This window comes from Prunus avium, chromosome 6 (genome assembly GCF_965620075.1).
Source record: "Prunus avium chromosome 6, drPruAviu1.hap1.1, whole genome shotgun sequence".
NCBI lineage: Eukaryota > Viridiplantae > Streptophyta > Magnoliopsida > Rosales > Rosaceae > Prunus > Prunus avium.
Genome location: NC_142289.1, coordinates 14,066,406 through 14,083,003, shown reverse-complemented (window position 1 = coordinate 14,083,003; position 16,598 = coordinate 14,066,406).

The window sequence follows — 16,598 nt, the reverse complement described above, 5'->3', positions numbered from 1 at the left end:
TCAGCTTCTTCATCAGGGAATAAGGAAGGACTTTGATTGTAGCTCTACAGTTGATGAAATTCTATAAATTGGAACGCCTTTCACATGAGCCGAGATATATAGGGGTTTGAGGTGTCGGTACTTGTTCGGCTCATCTCTTGGAATGACTTTGTGGAAGGCTATGGCCAACAACTCTTCCTTTGACTTCAGCCTAAAGTCTGGCATTTCTTCAATAACATTGCCATCAATATTACTCCCTTGGCTTTGTGGGGCCAAAAATTTCAATGGCAAGACCAAGACCATGTTGATGTTCATCTTCCTCGGCCCTAATAGGTCCTCGTTCTGTCTGCCTCGCAAATCTCACGGCCTGGGGTTCCGGGCTGAGGGGATGTGCGTTAACACGCGGTTTCCTGCTTTTGGGTGCGGTACGGTTGTGCGCGGGCGTGCCAGCACGGTCTACCATGCGTCGATGTGTTGATGAGTGTTGGATGGATAAGTGGTGCGCCTGTTTGATCTGTCTTCCTAGTCAAACGATTGTAGCCGAGAGAGGAACTGGTCTCGGCTGGTAGGTTCACGGCCTGAACTACAAGGCCGTTGAGTGATGGTGTTGGTGGTGGGTTTTGGGCGGTGCTCCGGCGCACTGCTCAGGGAGCGACGGTCGTGTGATATATGGGGTGAGTGAACGAACAACAAGGATGGTGCTCCGGCGCCTTGAAAATCAAGGGTCGTATGATATATTGATGAATAGATTTTCCTTACAATCTACCACTACTCCTAGGAAAGCAAGTAAAGATATTGAAAGTGCATTACAGGAAAAAATAAGTTCCTCCGTGGGAGGCTTTGTTTTGGTGTTGAACCTTTTGAATGTAGCTCGAGTCTTGTATTTATAGGAAGAGTCCCTGAATGAGTAATCGAGGCTGAATTTACGCATAGTGGAGTCTGATTAGCGCAAATGGGCAGTCCAATCGACATTTGGGATCGTGAAGTATGGTGGTGTGACCCCAGAAATCCCGGTGAATCTCGGCCGCCGCTCTTGATCGTGGGTTCTGAGCCTCTGGCCGTGGAGACGCATTTATGGCCTGGATAGCTGGTGAACCAATATCTCAGGCTGTCAGAATTCTTGTGAGAATGTCTACGTCTAATCACTTTGATCCTCATCACCAAATCCTGACTTCAATCACTTCCCACCTTCCCTCATGCATTAAATGCTTCTTTGTGGCCAATGGGTTTGCTGCATTAAACAGGCACTACTTCATTAAATGAAGCCTGGGACCCTGCTGTCACGTGATGATTTGCCTTTATTGCCTTGACCGTGATTTTGTTCGGCCTCGGCCTGGTCCTGCGTTTGAGGCCGAGATGATCATGCCTTCGCATTTCTTCTTTTATCTTTAGGAAGGCGAAGTACCCTGGTGAAACGCTGCGTTTCAGTTTTTATGAACAAGTGCCGGGGCCGAGAGAAGGGGCTCCCTCGGCCAGCTTATGGCCGTGATTTATCAGGCACAAACACGTTCTTGGTCTCATCTTCTTCAGTGATATATCCCTCCTACTCGGCATGTCCAAAGTCACCTCAATATTCATCATTAGACAAGTCTATAGTAGGCTCGTGAGGATTGGTGGTCGAGCCTTCACTGGTTGAAGCTTTGACCTTCAGTTGGAGTCTTGGGGGGCCATGAGTTAGTGTCTTGGTTGGTTCCTCAGAAAGATCTTCCTCGGCCGTGAATGTTTTAGTGGTCGAGCCTTCACTGGTTGAAGCTTCGTCCTTCTTCAGAAGCTTCTTGGCCTCTGTCAAGGAATATCTAGCCGTGAGATATTCATCTAGTCTTCTGATCCGAATCTTTTCCTCAAAAGTTGGGCCGAACAGGACATCCATCGGAGTCACTGAGAAGTATTGGCGCAGATATGGCAAGTCATCCTTGGTGAAGGGAGCTCTAGCTTCCAACCTCTCCATGTTAGGCTAGTATGACGGCAACCCTTTGGCCATGGCTTCATGATTCACTTCATACAAGGCCTTTATCACCGGATCAGAGCTTTTGGTGATGCGGATTTCCTCGACATTCAGGGACCATGCCATAGAGATTGATATCCGAATATCTCTTGTGGAACTCCTTAAGGAATGATAATCCAGCATGTGAAAAGGGAGGATCCTTTTCACGGTAGATGTTAATTGTGCCGTCCTTCAGTTCCTTCTGGATTTGCACCTTTAACTCCTCCTAGCTGAGAATAACCTTGATGGGATCCTTTCCGTTCCGCCTAAACTTTTCGGGTTTGGAACTTCTAGTTGAAGTCTTTCTTCCGGTTGACCTATCAGTTGCAGTAGAAGGCTTTTTGACTAATGTCGAATCCTTCTTACGTCGTTTAGATCCCTAAGACTTGGCTTACTGAGCTTGCCTTTGCATTTTCCTCAACTCGGCCCTAAGATGAGTGAGCCCAAGCCCTACCCTATAACAGGCTTTTTTGGCCATAGGAAGAGAGTGGGTCGGGCCAGCCTGACCCTATATAAAATATGCTAAGCCCAGGCCCTACCCATGGGCTCAACAAATTAGGGCTTTTGGTTAGGGCCTATACGGCCCATGCCATTTTTTGAAAAATTATAATTTTTAAAGAATTTAAATACCAATTAAGGCATTTATCAAAAATCTCAACTAAAAATTCAGCAAAAATTGCATAATCCAACTACACATGACATTACAGGCCCACGTACATAAGTTAGTTGGCCTTAAAGTCTCTGTGAAGCTTTGATGGTGTGGGTGAAGATAATAATAAAGCACAAAACAACTGAAGTGGTTGTTTGCAGGCGATGTGGGACATCCACCACTCTCATAAAACCTCAAAAGCCAAGGCAAGACCCTTTATAAGATGACTCATATTATGAGTCACTCTTTACTTATGTTTTGATGCACCATGCTTTGTGTTGGTTCTTTCTAATAGATAGATCTTCAATTAATTTGTGTGCATATAGATACACGTTGTCATGCACTAACTTGAAGTTAGAAAATATAGTTTAATCTTGGTTTGTATAAATGTTTTATGTTTTATATATACACAGTAATGGAAAATATAGTTTGTGATGTATGTGTGATTATTGTATTCAACCATACCATATGACAAAAATGCATGTACACTTAAATATTCTATATATGTGTCTCTCTATTTTTTTTTTTAACGTACGTGTATATATAAAACATACATACACGCATGCATAAGAAGGATACACATGCCTATGTATTGTAACATCCCGATATCTAATAATTATTTAAATTAAAATTTTAATTGTGAAATTACATTTTTACCCTTAAGGGTAAGGGTAAATTGGTCACTTTTAATTTGGAAAGGAATTTGGGGAATTGAGTTGTGCCATTGTGTAGAGCTCGCTCTTATGATTTCTTAGACACGTAGTGGGCCCAAACTGGAGTTTTAACGAAGAAGTTATGGTCAACGGAAGTGCAATGGCACAACCGTAAATTTGTTGAAGTTGAGTTTTAAAAATCTGGCTTTTCTCTCTCTTCCTCACGCACTCTCTCTCTCCCTCACGACTCCCTCTTCTCTCTCTCTCTCTCTCTCTCTCTCTCTCTCTCTCTCTCTCTCTCTTTTTAGCGCGACATCGTCGGTTTCAACGGCTATTCCAGCGCCATCCAGCCATCAAACTCAATGGCGTAACTTGCAAAACACTCCTCTCCACCTCCACTACACAACCCTCTAAATTTCCAGACCCGATTTCGAGCAGTGAAGCGACTGGAACGAGAGGCAAAACTTGATTTTTCCTTCGCCGTTTCCGGCAATTCCGGCAACGGAATCTGACGTGTGAGGTATGCTTCTTCCTCCATTTTTCGTGTTCAAGCTGTTTTGATAGTTGGTTTGGATCGATTTGGAGCCGTGAGTGTTCGATTAGGAACCTAGATTTTGTCCAACTTTGGCAGCGTTTTTCGGCCACTTCCTGACCAAATTTGAGGTCGGCCCAGTTATAAAAGTTGCTCCCCTAGTTGCCCTAATCACTTAGGTATAGATTTGTTGGGTGATTTGAGAAATTTCCATCACCGAAAATTTCTCAAGCCACCCAAGCCCTGCCGGCGCGTGGACTAAGGTTGGGTGGCCCATTTGGTTCTAAAATGTTCCTCATGTCATCCCAAGCACGACGGTATGCTCGGATTCGAATTTGGTTATCGTTTGACGATCGATCGGATTTATGCATATTAGGCAATATCCGGGTTCGATATGTTCGGACCGTTGAATCGGCTCCATTTCCAAGTATGTTGATCTAAGTACCTTTACGATCGAGTAGGAATTCGCGGATCGGGAATCAAAGTATCGGATACTTCGATTCAAGGAGTTTAAGGTTGGGTAACCAATATCCGTGCGATTGTGCGTTCGAGAGTAATTCGATTGCTCGATCAATACCAAACCCTTGGGACTTGTTGTTTATTTTGAGTTGGACCTTTGGGAACTCTCGGTTGGGAAGTCAGAGGTCGTGGGCCCCATGGGCCCGAGTTGACCAAATTGTCAACTACAAACCTATCGAAACCGTCTTAACTAAAAATACACATTTAAATCCCGGGAATCAGAGTTTTCTTCCAAAATTTAAAGTTCGTGTTCGAAATAAAATTGTTAACATATCTCAATATTTCTTCAATAGGTGCTTAGGCTATGGCTAGCTAGCAGGCGGGACCCCCATCGTGCCATACTAGCTTGAACTTTTTGTGAGTGGACTTTGTTTTAAATAAGCATTTATTTAAGTATAAATTTCATACATAAAAAGGGATTTTAAATTAATATTTGTTTTTACTTTGATATGGGAACTATTGAAAATTTATGCATATTTGCATGCAGAAATTATAAGAGATCTTGTGGCACTATCTGGAAGTAAAAAGGAATTTTAGTATTGTTTGTGCATGCGATGTGTATATATATTATTGATGGTTTGATTGTTGTTTATGCTTACCATAGTGTGTACCTCCCCCATTACTGTTATTCTGTATATTTATATTTTTGACACACGGTAACTCTTCGAAGGCATGTCGAGAACTGGGCACCCTTGACAGGGTGTACCGAAGGCTTTGACGGGCCATCTACCGTGCATGTCTGGGGAGCAATAGTCCCCTGGTTGGACTGCTCATTCCCTAGCCACATGCGCATTGAGGATTCTGCCATGTGGTCTAGTAAAACAATCCCCGCATTTTATTGTTTTTCCCCTGGTACATAACTATGGATGTGCGTGGGTTTATTTGTATAAAAGGGTTCTTGAGATCAAACAGGTTTTTAAATCAGGCACGCTTTAAAAAGGGTTTTACATGCATGGCTTTTGGACTAACATTTTCAACAAAAAAAAGGGTGGGGTTAGTATGTTGTTTTATTTATGTTTAAATCTTAATTTTTGTCCACTCACATCTTTTATGGTTTCCCCCCCTTTTTCCCCAAGCCATGACTTGAAGAAACTTACAATGAAGACCAGAATCTCCTTCTCTGCGGTTGTCTTATCTGTAGGATTTTTTGTATTGTGACTGTTCTTATGTTTTCGGCTTGTAAACTAACTAAATTAGTACGTAGTATGTTTAAATTGTGTGCTAGCACTTGGGAACTTTATTTGTACTTTTGTTGCAGATGTAAATTTTGATAATATTCATTTTTTAGGAGAGACTCTCTGCCGAAATTTTAGTAGAAGCCTTGACCCTTTTATGCTTCTCTACCTTTATTTTAGTAAATGGGCCCGGCACCCTAAGGGTGTCGGAAGGGTAGCAGGATTTGGCACGGATTCGAAAGGGAATTCGGGTCGGGTCCTGTCATGTATACTAAAGGTTTATTATATATACATATATACGCATATGTACAAGAGTAGTATCTATTACAAATATAGGGAGTAATGTAGAAGAGCATATGTGTACTTGTTATACATATATGTGTACTTGTTATTTCCAAATATTGGGAGTATAATACTATTCCATTTTGTGTATTCCATTTAGTATTCCAATTGTCTAGAGCAAGACTATCATTCTTAACAAAATATTAGTCTTGCTCTAGACAATTGGAATACTAAATGGAATACACAAAAGGGAATAATATTATATATTTGGAAATAACAAGTACACATATGCTCTTGTGCACTACTCCCTATATTTGTAATAGATACTACTCTTGTACATATGCGCATATATGTATATATAATAAACTTTTAGTATACATAGGCATGTGTATACTTTTTATGCATACATGTATGTATGTTTTATATATACACATACATTATAACAAAAAATAGATAGACACATATATAGAATATATAAGTGTACATGCATTTTTGTCATATAGTATGGTTGAATATAATAATCACACATGCATTTTGTTGTATTCAAACAAGCATGTTAGCAAAAAATACATACTCTTAAACTAATATATACTCCTATGTTTAGTATATATGTATATATGAATATTTGTGTGCATACAAATGATAGCACGAAGGAATGTTCTTCGGCATGATTGTGGATGGCACACATGTTGGTGTGATGTGAAAATGGATGGCACAAAAGTTGGAGTCCCATATAAAGCTTCATCCTAAGACTTCTTACAAATATTTTAGTAGACATGCATTTTTAAATAAAACTACATTTAATTATAATCATTATTAATAGAAATAAAGTTAATTAATTATAATCGGGCCGGGTGTTTTGAGGGTGTAAAAACATAGCCCAAGCCATACCCATAAGACCTCGGGCTGGTCTAAGCCCGTCCATTACTTGAGATAGAGAGAGAGGGGGGGGGGGGAAAAGAGGGCATGTTTGCTGAAATGAAGGGACCATAAAAGATGAAGCATATATAGGATGTGGATCTGGATATGTTGCCATCGCTGCCTGAGGGGTGGTAGTGGATGCCGGAGAAGATGAAGTGACCGTGCTTTTGAATAAATTTATTTTAACATTTAATATTTTATTAATAAAAATGACACTTAACAGTGTTAACCTTTTGTTAAGTTAGAGGACACATGTCAACAAAGTAAGAAAGACACATGCGGACACATCATAAATGGAAACAGAAAAATTGAACTCTATTATTTGACCCTATAGAAAAGCCCCAAAAGCAGTTTCGGTACCAGTACTCATTGCCTATACAATGTTATTTGGCATGGATAACTCATAAGCCTTGTGGGTGGGTTTTCCCTTATGATAAGTCTAAAAATTGTAAATTTTGGTTAATAAAGTGGCCAATTTGACCAAATTTTGTGCTCAATGACCAAATTGAAATCTCATGTAAAATTTAGTGACCGAAAAAGTATTTTAACCCTTAAACAAAGATCTAAAGGAGATGGTGTAAGTTTTGGGTTTGAGTTATCTAGTATCAATTGCAAGAAGCACAATTCAATTTAAGCATGGCATCTACTCTAACAATTCAAGTTAAGCGTGGTATCAATTGCACAACACCACCATGTCGTTACAACGCTACCAATAAGAAAAATCAATTGGTTTCTTGTGCACGAATGGCGCCTCCACAGAACCATCAATGAACCCTAACTTGTTCTTTGCACTAAGAGCGGCGCGTATAGAATGACTCCACGTAGAATAGTTGTTGTCATTGAGCTTCTTGGGGCCAAGGACCATTCCAGGGTGATCGGAAGGATAGAGGAAGAAAGGATTGGGGGGATCAATCTGGATCCCTTCCCTGCTGGTTTGTCTGTTGTCCATGTCAAGAAAGTTGGCGCAACAACGACGACAAAAAAGAAGCCACTGGTTGCAGCAGGAGAAACTGGAGAATAATGGGGGGCAGCGAGCTAGAGTTTCCCCTACTCTGATACCATATAAAATTGGTATTAGATAATTCGTCAAGGTATGTTTTCATTGATACTGAAAGGATGATTATATAGAGTAATCGTGCTTAGTCTTCTCCTACAATCAAGAACTATTCTAGAGGTAAGTATTATAAACAAAGCAATCAGGAAAAACTGGGAAATCAACCACATATTTACTTCCTAAAATGAATTGCTATCTAAATAACTTTCCGACAATTGATTTAAAGTGAGTATCGATACTATGTGGTTATTTATTCTTATAAGGATTAAAAAAATTGTTGATAAAATCAAAGGATGGGTAATTTTCACTTTATTACCGAGTTCCACCATTTTTTACTTCAATTTTGTTTTCGTCAATTTTGTGCTTAAACATTGAATTTCCTATCACTTTCACAGTGAGCAAAACCCATTATATTTGCATGACAGTGTCATGTAGGGTTTACTTTTTTGCTAAATGGTGGTGTGGCATAATGACGGGCTCATATCATCACGTGCATGAAAGAATTAATTAATTAACTAAACTACCAACCTAGACCCAACCCCAAACATCCAGATAAACCCATTGGTAGGTATGTTGGTTTTTCCTTTTTTATGGGTTGGGCTCTAAGTTTTGTTTTGTTTGTGCCTGTTGGGCCCTGTGATATTATGTTTGAATGGGCCTAATAAGTAAGTGGAATTGTTTTTGTTTTTTTAAACAAATGATCTTTAAAGTTACAAAATTATCACTTTTGGTTTTTTATGTTTTTCCGTGACATTGTTGGTGTTACCCTGCTTACATCAAATTGGTCTCTATCGTAAGATTCCGTCGAAAAGTCTATTAAATTACTGATGTGGAATTTAAGTGGAGCTCACATATCCAATAAAATTAACCATGTGAATTTTAAAAAAACCGATAGAAAGCTCCAACTTCCCCCTCTCTAACCTTCCCTCCGCCTCCTCCTCCGCCTCCCTTCCCCTACCCCTCTCTCTTTTTGTTGTCTCTACTCTCTCTGCCTCTCTTTGCCCCTCCCGGACCGATTCCCAGCCCCCTCCTCAACCAACCACCCGAGATCCATCCTCCCAGCCTTCCCAACCGCAAGCCACCTTCAACCCAATGTCCACTCCACCCTCAATTGGTGTCTTGATAAGTTTAAGGGGCAGAGAGAGAGAGGGCTTAGAAGAAAAAACAAAAACAGAGAGGGGTTGGTCACCCAAACCCTCTTTCAGATTTTTCTTTTGGGCTTTTCCATAAATATAAAATTAGAAGTAACGCAACACCAGTCAATAAAATTAATTCCAATCAGCAATGACCAAAAAAAAAAGTAATGCCACCAGTTTCCTGATTCCTCGTTTCGTTTTTTTTTTTTTCTGAAATACTCTTACATATTAAACTCAAAGGAGGGTCAATCTCGATTCTTTCTACTCCAATTTCCACCACCAATGACTTGGCCAATCGCCAGAGGTAAGAAATGTCTTCCCAATCTTTCTTATTCAATTGGTTTGATCTTTTCTGTACGTGTTGTTTCTCTAGAATGAGTGCTTATTATATCAATCTGAGACATTGACTTATGCTGGAAAAAAAAAAAGAGGAAAAAAAAAGGGGAGCATTTTTGCTCATCACTTTAACTCAAGGTGTACCCTCACTACTCTTCTCAAAAATTGACATATGTCCATGGATTTAACTACAGTTAACTTTTTATTTTTTATTTGTTTGATGTGAGAGAGAAACAATGATTTAATAAGATTTTTTCTAATTTACCCTTATTCTATTAATTAATCCAACAAACTTTCCACTTTTCTTGATTAATTTAATATAAAAAATAAATTAAAACAATAGAAACTGAAAAGGCATACGTTCTTATTCCTAAAAAAACACAGAAGTCCCTTGAATTGAGAATTTATAGTTTCTTGATTATCCACAATTTGGGCGCTCATATTTGAAGACTTAATAGCTCCAAGAGTTGACTGCTCAACAGACTTCCTTCCTTTGTTCAAGCAAAAGATAGGTATCATCTATGCTGTTACTTGTTTTTTAGTACTATGTATTGCTTTTTTATTTTTTTTATTTTTAATTTTTTTATAATTTGGTGATTGCTTTGCTTTATTTAGTTTTCTGAGTATCAAGGCCAAATTCGAATTTCACAATTCATGTCCTTCGTTAAGATTGGGATGCCAACAGTTTCATGGGAAGTGGAAGAATGTTAAGTTTTTTTTAAAAAAAACAATTCTTTATGGATGTAGCATTCATTGAATACTCTTTTTTTTTTTTGTCAATCATTGTTCCAATTACTCGTTTATACATCTACAGGTTTGTTATCTTAATTTATTGAATTCACTACATATATAGTTTTCTATATTTTTTTTTGTTTTAAGTTTCATCAGTATTATTTTTAATTGTTTGATTAATTTATAGGAAAACAGTCAATCAAGACCTCAAGGACCAGCTCATCAACTTGCAGTGTAGAAAAACATAGTAGGAACAACACAAAATTGTTCTTTTGCGTGTGTCCAGTGTTAGGACATAATACATGACATTACTTAGACTCTATAATTTTCAATGGAGTATTTTATTTTAAGAAAACCTTTTGGACCTAATATAAGATTATCATAGTTTTGGAGTTTTCTTTTTCTTTTTTTTTCGATCATTTTTTTTTTAAATGATCAAAATATTTGATTCAGCATATCCATAGGGAAAAGAATGGCCTTGACTGCCTTGCAAGGTGGAGCTATAACTTGGACTTAGGCATTTGTTTTTATAATGCTCATGTGTGGGCAAATGATGCTCTGGTTGATGACCTTTTAGGGGTCCCTCGCTCTCGTTAGATTTGCCTTGTTAAAGTATAGTTGTTTATTGGGGTTTATTCCCCCCATTTTATAAATATAAAAAAAGTATTTGATTTAGTTAGCATGTAATGTTTCTTCCGTTAGGTTTCTCCGGAAAGGTTTTAACAAGGTTGTCGTTAACATGCTAGTTCTTACCATGTATTGTTTCTTTCGGTTTAATGAAATACCATCTTTTCTCAACCAAAAAAAAAACTACTAAGGAGGACAAATATTTAATTTTATTGACCCAAACAAATTTGTTGTATTTACTTATGGAATAACTAGGTTCAAATAAAACTACATGTCAAAAAGTATATAGACCTCTTGAATTTTCAAAAAGTAGAACTATGTTCGTTTGTAACTGCTTCTGCAGGAAACATTTTTGCTCATAGTCGCTTCTATTAGAAGAACGTTGAAATCTTTATTAAAAATTCAAAGTGTGTTTAAAAATAAAAAAATAAAAAACCTTTAGAAGTGATTCTTGAAGAAGCACCTATAATGTGATTTTCCTAAGAAAAAGCTTTGTGAGTGTTTCTAACAAACACTATTAGAAAAGTTTTTCGTTGTCAAAAAAGGCTTTTAGCATTTTCAAAAACAATCTCAAGCATGTGGTAAAAATAGTTAGTGACGTCTAGTATTATTGTTTTCGGAATGATATTGGCCCCAAATAAATCGTGTCATAGTAACTTTCCTACTGGCCAATATAACTTGGCGTTGTATAAACATTTACACTCACTGCTAAACCTTTCTTTGGCATTCTAGGCAATGACATAAGAATTTAGCAGCAAATCACAGTCTGACACATGCAAAAATAACTTATAAAAAATACAAGGAAAAATCGCTATACTCATAACAAATTGTGATTGGTAGGAAAGTAGGAGTTCCAACTTACAGGTAAGGAGAGATTTTCTTGTCCAGACTGGTACCCAGTTTTATTGTAATGATTTTTCTGTTGCTTACAGCTTTGAACTGGGCTCTGTAATGATGTGCCGACAATGAAAAGGACTTGAGCAATCTAGCAGCTGATTGCATTAATCTATTCATGTTGTCTTCTTTTCTCTTTTCCGAGCACCAGCAGAAGTGATTTTAAATAGATATCATTCAAAGTGAAGACAACCTGGATGGAATCTGTTGAAAACACATAAAGATGTTCAGTTTTGTCATTTTATTGTGTATTTGCAGTTTTCTGCATAAAACAATCGTTCATAATTCATTGATGTTGTTCAACGACCACACCAACCAACCAAACTTGGCTAAGTAAAAAAATAAGATCCACCAAATTGGCCATCAATTATACATAGTGCAGGGTTAATGGACCCATCCTTGGTCTATCTATATACAATAAAATAGGCCAGAGAATGTCTTATAATAAGAGTTTGAGTCTTGACCTATAACGATGATTATTTTCAAGTGAAACCTTTATAACTGGCTGTCCGGACTACGTGGTTGTGCGATCATTCTTACAAAAACTGAATCCCCTTTATTTTGATTTCACTTATCTTCAGACGACAATTCATCCTTGTGAGTGTGTTGCCGTATAAGGCAGAAGAATCGCGGTCTTGGCATGAAGACTTACTAGTTCCATGGCTTTTAACATTGTCAATCACAGTGGTATATCCCACTTCAGGTTTCCAGAAAACATAATCATATCTTCCATAGTAATTATCTCAAAAAGAAAAGTTTTGTTTTCCAAAAGCCTGTTTGTTTAGAAATAGATATTTCCGAATCAAACTATCCTTCAACTTCCATATTACAAATGGGACATATGTTTTCTGGTGCCAATTTCTTTTCATGTTATAAAAGCTGGGTGCATGTGATGATCTAGGTGCCTACACCCGAAAAAAGGAAGAAAAAACATCTCACCTATATAGTTCAATTAAATTGATCAAAGTTTTTGGACATGTAATTTTTTTTTTTATATTACAAGGCGATATTATAAACTGCTCTAAATATACGAAAAGGGGATCGAACTCGAGTACAAGGGGGCAGACACACCGTTTTGTCCAACTTGCCTAACCGACAGTTACATTGGATTTAAAGTTTTTAAAACCAATTATATATTTTTTCTTCTTGTTGGGATCAAGAAGTGATTATATATTTTATGAGATGAGGTGCCTTAAGAATTTGGTGGGATGACATAAGTTTTCCCTTGGCCACTTGCTTATTTTCTTTCATATCCTAATCTCATACTCAAAGTTTTGGCTCAAACTTGGTGATGTTTATCTAAGTTGCATTATATGTAGGTTGAAATTAAAAAAGAATTATGTTCTTCTAATTGGTTTAAGGGCATGCTTTGGTTTTTTTAGTACAAGTGATAGTCTAAATTAGAGGGGAGGGGGGATTTCTCACACACACACACAACTAAGATGTCATTGGAATTCGAACCCGAGACCTCTTGTTTGTAAATCAATACCTTTTTTCACTGAGTTAGACCTTATTGGAGGCATGTTTATTTTCTAATTAGCAAACCAATCCTGATCAATATTAGATTATTCCATAGTAGTATTAGAACTATATTGAAGTGGAATGGCCATTAAAATATTAGAGTAGATAGAAAGCATTCAATTGCCAAAATCCAATCCAATTATAATCAATGTACTTTAACCATACCAGCAAGCAACCCAATACCATCTCCTTCTTGGGCTTTACGTACGTACATACACCGTACACGTGTGGATGTTCACACTTTCGTACTGTTGTGCTCTGTCGAGGCCCTTTATTTTACTTCAATTATTTTAGCTTTTTCAGTGGGGCATTTAGGAAGGTTTTGGACTGTATCAAAGACAAAGCAGAAGGGGGTACTGGTGTGAGGCAACCTTCTTCTCTCCACATTAGAAAGTTTTTCACTTTAACAAATAAAAAAGGTTGGGAGCAACCCAAAAGGAAGGAAAGCACAAAATACATAGATTCTCTGCATGCTTTGCTTTAATATCTTTCCGTCTCTTGAGAAATGAGGTTGAATAAAAATTCAAATAAAATAAAAGCATGTTTTCCTCTTTGCTCTGTCCTCCACCATACTGGACATGCATTGCTTTGTCCACCATATTGGACATGCATGCATTGGGGGCAAGAGGTTTTTGTTGGATATATATTTCTGTGTGTTATGACTAGGATGAAAGAATGCTTCAACTCACGTAAAGTCTGTACCTTTTTTTCAGACTTTATTTTCTCTAAAAACTGTGTGCAAAGGGGATTTACAATAAAGCCCAGCCTTACGAGCGCAGTAATGCTTTCCACAATCAAAGACAAACCCAAACATGCTCAAGAATGTACAAGGATACTTAAATATATCTAGAAACAAACTAAGCTCCGGGTAGCTCATAGGCTAGCACGTTATGCTGTGGGATTAAATCATGTTGTTGTTTGGATGGCGGAACTGCCTGATTTGCTTGCGGATCTTCTATATCATTGAAGAAAAGAAATACAACTTTCGCGAAAAATTAGTTGGTTAATAAAATATCACCATATGTATAAAGAAAAATGAGGAAAGGAAACATCAAGCTTTTGGTATTGCTAAGAAAATTGGTACACACATATTAATGCGTACTCAGTTGGTCCTTGTTTGGGAACAACTTTAGATGGATCTTAGACTTAGTAAATAAAATATTTAATCCTTCTTATCATAGCACCATCTAAAATGTGAGTGGGTTCGACTTCTTTTTTAAACTTTACAAAGCCATCTAAAGTTCCCTAGCACGAACATTTAGCTTTTGATAAGCATAATGAAATTAGAAGATTTTCTACGTCTGTTTGCCAATCACATTCTCCATTGTCATACAGAAACAGAACTAAGGAATGTCAAAGATGCTGCCATATATGAGTTAGGAAAATGGGGCTTTCTGATATTGCTTTATGCATTGAACTTTTTCCTTTTGAAACCAAAAAAGTATGGTTCACCGCTCAATTTTAAGCCTCCATGAACCGACGGCAAAAGAATATATTACTAAACAAAATAAGATTGCACAAGCATGTTTAAGCTATGAGCTTAAATCCCAAATACATCAGAATTAATACTCTTTGACAAAGAAACAAATAAAATTGGACCAGAAAGTTAGGGCCACTATAAATGCGGTGGCTCACATTGCAAAACATAAAAGAGAACCTCGAAAAGTTAAATGGTAGAAAATCGGCCCTTGATTTTCCTGGAAAGGAAAAATGCAAAATAATATAAACGCGATCGAGAAAAATAATCGCACATAAATATAAAAGAATTTGCAGAGGGTCATTCAGTACGAGTGTCCCTAGATTGTATATATAGGAATATTCAATATAGAAGAAAGATGAAAAACAAGTGCACGCAGTCAAGTGTTTTCCTCATACAGCTTAAAGATCACTTTGATAACTCCCTAAAAGTCCTACTTAGGGTTACATTGGGTACCAATTAAGGTTAAAATATGACACAAAACATGAAACAAGGTCCAGCCTCGTAGGCTCAATTTGCTACTTTAGCTGGGCATATATTTCTATTTTTCTTTTAGTATATCACTTGAAGTAATCGATATAGGTGGGCACGGTTCGGTTTGACCTTAGTTCGAGCCTGATTATCCCTAAACTCAATGTGAGTTTTTCTATTCTACTTGCATCCCCGCCATAATCAAATCCCACCTCCACCCTTCAACAACTGACCAAATTGCTGCCACCTTGTCAGTTCGGATAAGTTTTGTTTTCGGCGAAAAACGGTGGTGATAATTACCAAACCCGACCACATTGTTGTGTGTTGGTTTGGTATGTCAATTTCGTCGGTTTTGGAAGATGAGAGGCAACATCAAGTTAAAGGCAACGACCTTCAAGCATCGCACGAGATGGCTCATATCTGAATATCTCATATCTAACTTGGATATGTCTAATTTGATTGAGATCCATATCTAAATTAGATCTGAGTAATCCAAGCCTAAGGCACCGTCCAATGTTGAGAAACTGAGAGAGCGACAATGTTTCATTTATTTGACAAAGCCTGAGGCATCGTCCAATCATTGTGATTATTTAGATGTTTCTCATAAATATTTTGTTTTTTTGAAAATATTTCATTCGTAAGCCAAAATGGCATGCATAGATTGACATGAATACAGTAGTCTCATTAAAACCTTTCTAGGAAAACAAACTTGGGACAAATCGCAGGCTAAGAAAGAGTACCACACATACCAATGACTAACAAAAGAGTCCAACCCAGACCACAAAAGAAGAACAGAAAAAACTAACTAAACACCAATATAGAAGACTAAAAGATAAACAATTTGGACCGAGGGGTTTACCTTAGTGGTGAGGTCCCTCCCCCTTCCCCCCTTTGGTCACCTGTTCGAATCCCAGGATAAGTGCCCCCTCCCCAATGCAATATATCTATCGCTAATTCTATAAATAAATAAAAAATAATAAACAATTTGGATCTAGAGACGGGCTTGAGCGAAGCCACTGCAAATCCAATTTTTTAGGACCCCCAATTTTTTTTGCCTATGCATATATGATATAAGTATGTTAAACGTAAATTTTCTTATTAAGTTTGAGCTTAGCTCGGTCGGTTGATCGTGTTTTACATCCCACACTATATATCTCATGAGATGACTAAATTAGTAAAAAGCCATAAATTGTTTTGAGTAAAAATATGAATTTAATGCTAGAATGAATTGTTGTTTGGGGCTTCTTGCAAGACTAGAATGTCCCCTCTTTCTTTATTCTTCTATGAAGACCAAAATGAAATTCTAGTTTTTGGTCGTAATGAAATTCCATATTATATTTTTAGTCATTAATATTATATGTGTTCTCTTACTTGTTGGTAGTTCCAATCTAATCCCAAATTAGAATTCGGATAATGACTAATGGTTTTTTTTAAGGACCTTTATTGAGAGGGGCGATAGTAATACTAAACTCATACACACTACATGGATGTTAGGACTCGAACCACCTTTTCAGAGAGGAGCAATTATTCCAAACTACTACACTAGTGGGTCCTTTGCAGATAATGACTAATGTTAAAATACATACAAAAGGCACACAAATCTGGTTGTTGGGGGACAGTGTAACATAATTTGGAACAATTATATTCCCTTAATAG